This window comes from Chanos chanos, chromosome 5 (assembly GCF_902362185.1).
Source record: "Chanos chanos chromosome 5, fChaCha1.1, whole genome shotgun sequence".
Lineage (NCBI taxonomy): Eukaryota > Metazoa > Chordata > Actinopteri > Gonorynchiformes > Chanidae > Chanos > Chanos chanos.
Window position 1 is genome coordinate 9,984,826 of NC_044499.1, and position 7,973 is coordinate 9,992,798.

The 7,973-nt window shown below is 44.6% G+C and overlaps 1 pseudogene; it reads right to left on the reverse strand.

Annotated features, from left to right (window-relative positions):
- Nucleotides 1-4,767: 4,767 nt before the first annotated feature.
- LOC115812120 (uncharacterized) lies at nucleotides 4,768-7,618 on the reverse strand (annotated as a pseudogene).
- Nucleotides 7,619-7,973: the final 355 nt, after the last annotated feature.

The window sequence follows — 7,973 nt, forward strand, 5'->3', positions numbered from 1 at the left end:
CTGAATCCATTTAACTTGATGGGGGTGAAATGAATAGGCTAAACTTTTAAATGCTTCCCAAACACTATCTACTGATGAAAGCAAATTCAGATTTTGGTTAAACAGAAAAAAAAAAATCACGTCATTCTTGGCCTTTCTTTCTTTGTTTTTTTGTTCTGTCTCTTCACTTCCGATATGTTAATAGCTAAAACCCATTTGCATTGAAATGAATTGTGTCTCTCAGATCAATCCAAGTTGTCCAGGCTTACACACTGAGTCCCCATTTCTTTCTCTCTCTCTCTCTCTCTCTCTCACTCTGTCTCGCTCTCTCTCTCTCCCATTCTCTCTCTCTCTCTCCTGACCTGTGTGAGACAGTGCCCAGTCTGCAGACTGATGAGACATATGCCAGGAGTACAGATGGGGTGATCAGTTAATGTACCTGTCTCGGATTACTCAGTGCTCACTGTGCCAACAGCCCTGCCAGACACTGGCTTTGGCCCTTTAGTGCATCTTTGCCAACGAACGCCCTCTCTCACACCAACCAATACCCTCTCTCATGCCAACCAATACCCTCTCTCACACTGGCACTATGGCCCTGAGCCAAGCTTTGTACAGTATAGTCACAGTGCTCTCTGTTAAGAGTACTTAGACTCTGCATAGGGTCTTAATGTACATAATGTGATATGCTTACAGAGATATAGGCTGTGCATACGATTCAGTTATGCTTTTCAATGCATATTGAGCAGGGGTTTTTTATATTTAAATGTGTGTATTTGTCTGGATGAGCCTGTGTAATCATATTTGTTCTAAAACAATACATTGATAAAGGCAGAGAGTACGCATGTGTGTATATGAGTGTGTACGCGAATACGTCTGAGTACACGGGAGTGTGTAAGCACTTAGAGTTTCTCTAAGTCTGACCCACTTTGCCTCTCTTGCTGCCAGTGTGGGGAAATTCAACTGAGGCCAGTGACATCTTAGCATTCTGCTGACCAACAGTCAAAGAAGGCAGACAATCCACTTAACGTAGAGAAAGAGTACAGTCCAGTTCCTCAGCCACTGATAACATTACACACACACACAAGCAGGTCACAGCGCGAGGTGACCATATGACAACTCGTAGCAGACTGTCTCCCTCTGTGGCCAATTCAGAGAACCATTCTGGTCCAAACACACGCTACTTTAACAAATCTTGGTTCTTAAAAACATCAGCGTGAATTTTAATTGTGCATTGTAAATGGAGAAAGAAAAAAAAAGTCTTACAGGAAACATTAACAACGTGAGGTAACATACGATATAGTTTTTTGTATAGTTTAGAAAACTTACGGGCATTTTTTTTCTCTACCAAAAAGTTTAGCAAACTTAAAAAGGCCATGAAAAAAAAAATAAAGCTGCTATGACCTGTATCATTATTATTATTATTATTTTTAATGTATTAATGTGTCCACAAGCACCCCTTTCAAATGTGACAATAACAGCTAAAACGTTGTATATGACATTCATAACTGACAGAGATTTCCCCCGGCATCCTCTCATTCGGATTCATCACACATCCTGTTTTTTCAAAACGCTGGTGGAATAGTCATTCGGCTCTTCGTGAACACCGTTCACACCGGTCGCTGTCTTTCTTGTTGACATTGTTGTCGTTGTTTTTTTTTTGTCTTGTTTTGTTTTTTGACAGAGTGTGAATAAACAATCCCAATATTTGGATGAGATTGTAAATGCATTAATGCAAGCACTTGACTGTCCCAGTGCTATGTCAGCAGTGTCATTATGGCGTGTCGGCGTGGCAACGCTCCGACCGGGCCCTCACTGGGGGCTGCTGATTGGAGTAATTAAGCCCTTCTCTGAATGGACTGTAACTCTGCAGCTAATAGCCAACAAATATATAAAAGCAATAAACTAATGGTGTGAGTAATTAAGCAAAGCTGTGTTTAGACGCTTGACGGAGCAGCGGGAGCTGGCTTTTAACACTCCAACGTAGTGGAGAGCGGACGTGGGGTTTATTTATTTATTTATTTATTTTTTTCGGCTTCGTCTAATAATCAGCCAGCCGGGGTTCTCCAGATGACAGCCCCTCTCAGGGACAAATATCATGTTATCTCTCTGAAGTGACTGGGCTTTTCAGCATTCTATTCATCTGAAGAAGATGAAAAAGAAAAACACAACATGTTTAACGACAATCATAAGAAAAAAGGCTTACGATACAGCGCGTTTTTATTTTTATTTGTCTGTTTTGAAGTATTTTGAAAAGTCTGTATAGCAAATGTGAGAAGTAATCATTGCATTTTATACATATCCTTCTATGTAAATCATTCACCGCACAGCCAATTTGACTTTTTCCATGTAGGTGATATTTTCATCGTTCATTTCGATTGCAGGGAAAATGTTGAGTTTCAAATATAACAACAACAAAAAAAGATATGTTTATGGACCCTCATTTGACCAACATTAGAAATGAATTTATATGTGTTAGACTGGCCTTTAGAAGAATCCAGGTCCAGTGGACAGCTTAAATATTACATATCAAGGAGATTCAGAGAATGTAATGCATGTATAAGGCTGCAAATTCAAAGAGTGCTCTACAGAAGTTCTCTTTTGCCTCTTCTGCAAATCTGAATACAGATGAGGGCCGCTGATAGATTGATGCATAACAGCTCACAACATGCATGCAACCCCAACAATTTACAACGTCCATTTCTTTTAAAGACACAGTGTGTCTTAATTTAAATGCCGGTAAGAAACGTTGGGCCTTATTTTGTGACCAAAGTTAAAACGACACGATGTAGAGGTGGCAATGTCACCCTTGTCCTTGTAAGGTCACTGCTCAGCAGGGGATTGCTTGGCACAGTTAATTCAAATAGCCGAACCCATCAGTCAAAACAAAATCAATGCTACAACAAGAAATGTCATGCTAGGATGTTAAGGAAACTGACAAATGAGAATTTTGAGGGACGCTGTGTTCTCTTTCGTTCTCTGATGCCAACACAATATGTATTTTTGAATGAATTAAAAAAAATAAATAAAACAACTTCAAAGTCTCTATGCAACCATTCATCCATTCATTATCCCCCCCTCCAGTGTTTCATCCTTAATTCCCCCCAAATTTTTAACGAGATGAAATTCAAAACCCTTGATAATATGCAGATAAATAAAAAAGCTAATGCAGTTCTAATTCTCATATGCACCTTGACCATTCACCCAGTTTTGATTGTATTACGTATTAATAACAAAGATTTCCAGAAGATACAAGCAATAATGCCCATTACCAACAACAGATCATTTAAATTCTCTGTGTTGGTCTGTCCTCTTCTGTCAAGCTCAACTTCCAAATCCCTTCTTTTTTTTTTGTACAAATGTCCTCTCTATCCACACACATACTAGATCTTCTTCCCCTGCTGTCTACGCTTGGGTTGCCTTTGGGGTAATCAGGGCAAAAGGCAAAAAATATGATGTCCTCTCATAATTATCAGTTTTGCAAATATTAAAGTGTCTGGCTACATCGGCGAGGTTACTTTGATTGGTATCTTAACCTTTGACTACACTATAAAGCAGTCGACTGCTCGTGCCCATATTGGAAGAGCTGGAATTTAATTCTGAAATGATTCGGGATAATAAGGAAGATGGATAATGTATGCATGAAAGATATTACGTTTTGGGCTAAATGCAGTTGGGGGGCCAGAGCTATTGGAGTTGAATAATCACAGTGAGTTATAATCTGGGTGATAGAAATACCGTACTGTCACAGGCAAGAGGAGAACTCTTAAATCACACTGGAAAAGAGGGAGAGAGGAGAGGAGAGGAGAGGAGAGGAGAGGAGAGGAGAGGAGAGGAGAGGAGAGGAGAGGAGAGGAGAGGAGAGAGGCAGGCCAAAGGCACTCACAGCTGCTCTTTATCACAAACTTTCATTAGCACATATTCCAATCCTATTGTTTTCCTGTGCACCTCCTTTCCTCTCACAAACACAATACCTCATTACCGTTTTTTACTAGTATTTCAAAGAGACGACATCACACATATCTATGGATCAAGAACCTCCAGAATTTCTGAGTATTGCGTCCCAGCGTTGACAAATTTACCCATGCCAAAGTCAGCAGGGCACTGAGAGACAAGACAAGAGTTAAGGCAGAACTTGTTCAGGATACAAACGAATAATATGTATAACTGTTGAGAAAACTGACAAATATAATCGTTTCACTCCAATAAGAATTTTATTAAAGCCTGATTTATTCTGCATTTCATTAATTTCTCTTTCACGGTAACTGTTTATCATATGAGAAAATTATTTCTCAGACCAAGACATCACAGTCTAAACAGGAAAGAAACAAAACAAATGGTGTTTCAGAGCACTTATAAAACACCATGGTCCCATCAAGCATATTGGCAAATGGAAGAAAAATGGAGAAGACTCATCTAATAAATCATACTAACAATATAAAAGAGAGAGATATTTTTAATTAAACCTAAACACCACACTCAGCCTCAAACATGTAATCCTGCAAATTTGCATAATGATTTCATATTCTCCTTTGGTCGGTAAGCAACTGCTGACTGTAATCTTTCTCGCTGTCTACTTTTGCACTCAGCTGTAGTTTTAGGCATGGATGAAACATACTTTATAACGTGTATCGGACGTATCACTTTTTTGAAAATGCCTTTGTCCCTACCAGTCTGTTGTTAAATTTGGTACACAAATATCAGCCAGATCTGATTCAAAGATACATCCAAGGATGCGCTGGGATACATCATCAGTGATTTTTCCTGAGGTCCTCGGGTGTTTCGGGTCTCTCAGCAACATACACCCTTGCTCAGGCAACCCAGCCAGGGTTGATCAGACCCTGGCTTCTGTCCCAGCAGCATTGGCCCACAGATTACTCCTCCTCATCCAAAGCCATCTGGAGGCCCTCTCTGCAGCCTCTGTGGTGGACTTGATGGCTTTCCTTTTTGTAGCCCTAGTGATCCCACATGGAGTGTAGACCTTGCACAGTGAGTGGCCAGCAGAGCCTCTACACCCCGCCTTAATGGGCTTCCAGCCTCTCCTCCGGCACTGATCCACCAGCTCCTTGGACCACTTCTGCTTATTCACCTCTTCCATATGGTCCTCCCAGGGTACTGTCAGCTCTATAAAGAGCACCTGCTTTGAAGAGGCTGATGACAGCACTACATCTGGCCTGAACAAAGTTGTCATACATAGACCGGGAACTTGAGCTGCCTCCCCAAGTTGACTCGCAGCTCCCAGTCTGATGCAGAGGTAAGCAGACCGGCTGCTGATCCGGGCTGTGACTGAGGCTGCTCACCAGCCCTGACAAACGCAATATTCCTCTGGTCACGGACATGCTTGCTGTTGGCCACAGCCTTGGAGATGGCCTCTGCAACTGTCTTCAGCACTTGGTCATGTCGCCAGTGGTAGCAGCCCAGTGAACATTTTATGGGAAACGGAGGACATGCTGGAGAATCACTCTAGCCCCAGACATGGAGGTTGCTTGGACCATGAACTTGATCCGCTGGGGTTCTGCCTGCCAGATATCTGACCAGGATATCTTCCTCTCCAGCGCATTCTCCTACCTTGTCCATGGTCCCTTCTGCTGCATGCCCACCATCCTGCTGGTCTGTTCCTCCTCGACACCTGCACCAGCCTGCACCTGCTCCAGGATCAGATGGCATCTGCCCTTGCCATGTGCCTTATCATAGCAAGGTTGTGGGATGGCTCCCAACCCTACACATCAAGTTGCCACAGTGACCACAAAAGAACTGTGTCTCAGCCAAGACTCAGCTATCTCCAGGCCTTCCTGGGCTCTCCACTTCCTGCCTGTCCGCACCATAATGCCCGCTGATGCCACATGAGGGTCCCTGGAGTCCCAATAGAGCAGTACCTCTCATGAGCTGAGAAACCCTGAACTCCTCCTCGAGGCTGCTGATAGGGAGCTGGAGTTTGTTGCTCCTCCCATACAGTACTGCACTATTAAGACTGCGTGGCAGTCCAAGCCATCTGTGGAGGAAGCTACTGATCTTCCTCTCCAGGGTCTCCACTGTCAACAGCATTACCTCATACACAAGCAGAGGCCAGAAGACTCGCAGTAAGATGCTGTGTTGATAAATCCAAGCCTTCAACCTGCCAGGTAGGCCAGACTCGTCTACTGTTGTGAGCCAGTTCTCAAGCTCCTTGAAGGTTGCTGCATCCCTGAGGCGGCAGTCAAAGATTTTACCTAGACTCTTGACTGGTTTCTCAGTGGTGGACGGGATTACAAAGCCATCCAAAAAGAAGTCAAACTTGTCCACTACTTTCCCCTTCTTCAATACTATGACCCTGGATTTGGTGGCTCAAAACTCATCTTTGCCCAGGAGATGAGCTTTTCCAGGCCCTGGAGGATCCACCTACCACCGGGCACCAATGATGTGGTGACAGTGAAGTCGTCCATAGAGGCCCTGATGGGGGCGTTGCCGAATGCCAGACTTGGACAGAGTGCCTCTGCACTCAGTTTTAGCTGCTTTGACCACCATATTCATGGCAAGGATGAAGAGAATAACTGAGAGGGTGCACCCAGTTATAATCCCCTTTTCGAGCCAGTGCCAGTCTGATGTTGTATTCCCAGAAGTGACTCTAAGCCTGAAGTTCCTGTAGTAGTTCAGGATGAGGTCCTTGATCTTACTGGGTACATGGTGTCGGTCCAGGGTGGTCTTGACCAGCTTGTGGGGTATTGAGGCATATGTAATGGTGAGGTCAAGCCAAAGGACAACCAGGTCACCCTTCCCTTTGTGCACCTCCCTGATCAGCTGGGTGACAACTATGGTGTGTTCAAGGCACCCTGGAACTCCAGGAATGCCACCTTTCTGTACTGAGGTGTCAGTGTAGGCATTCTTTAGGAGGAAGCCTGTCATCCTTCTGGATAGGACCCTGAAGAACATCTTCCTTTCCATGCTGAGAAGTGATATGGATCTGAACTGCTCCAGCTTGGTTGAGTTCGCTTCTTTTGGTGTCCAGGCGCCCTCTGCCTTCCTCCACTGGTCCACTACAGTTCCCCTGCACCAAATTACCCACAGAATCTTCCAGAGGATTCTGGGGAGCTCTAGGTAGTGCTTGTACACCTCATAGGGTACTCCACTGGGCCCTGGAGTGGAACTGGCTCTGGCTGCCGTAACCACCCCCTGGACTTCCTTTCAGGTGGGCTCTCTGGTGTTGAGCTCTACCGTGGAAGATGGTGTGTCCAAAAGGGCTCTGAGGGGCCCTAGCTCTTGCTCTCTATCAGGGTCGCTCAGAGTGTTGTGCAGGAAGTGGTCAACCTCTTCCGTAGAGCAGGCAAGACGGCTGCTTACGCCGCTGCCCTAACAGCTGCTTTGTGGATCCAAATGGATCGGCTATAAATGCAGTTCACTTCCTGGTTCTCTCTCTTCTCTGTCTCCTGTGCCATTCTGTTCTACACAGGGTCATGAGCTTCTTCCTGATAATGTAACGTAGCTCAGCTACTGGTGGTTTCTCGTGCTCAGTTGCTGCCTCGAACTGTTTTACCAGAGTCTGAAGCTCTCGCCGCAGTTGGTGGATCTTATCTGCCCTTCGGTTCATGATGTAGTTGGGTCTGGTGGACTTGCTCTCTTCAAAATCAAACCTCTCTGCTGCAAAACTGACAATGATGGTGGTCATCATCTGTAGCCATCTGTCTGCATCTCCCATTGGTGTTAATTTGATGATTCTGGCCGCATCTTCGTCGAACTGGGGCCACTATCTGTGCAGGCTTGCTGGAGGCCACTTGATCCGACGCTGCTGAACTACTTTGCTGGGAGCTGGAGTGCTAAGCACTCAAAGGTTCTGGGTTCTGTGGGGTGTCTCCAGGCCAGGCTCCTCCTGCGTCTCACCAGGGGTTGATCCTGTTTGCTGCACTACTCTCTGCTGTACCAAGCATTTCATTTGGGCCTGATGGATTTTAAGGCCACGCTCATTTTTTTAGACCTTGCTGCAAATACATCTTTCTGTTGTCGCTGTTGATAATCTGTTTGCT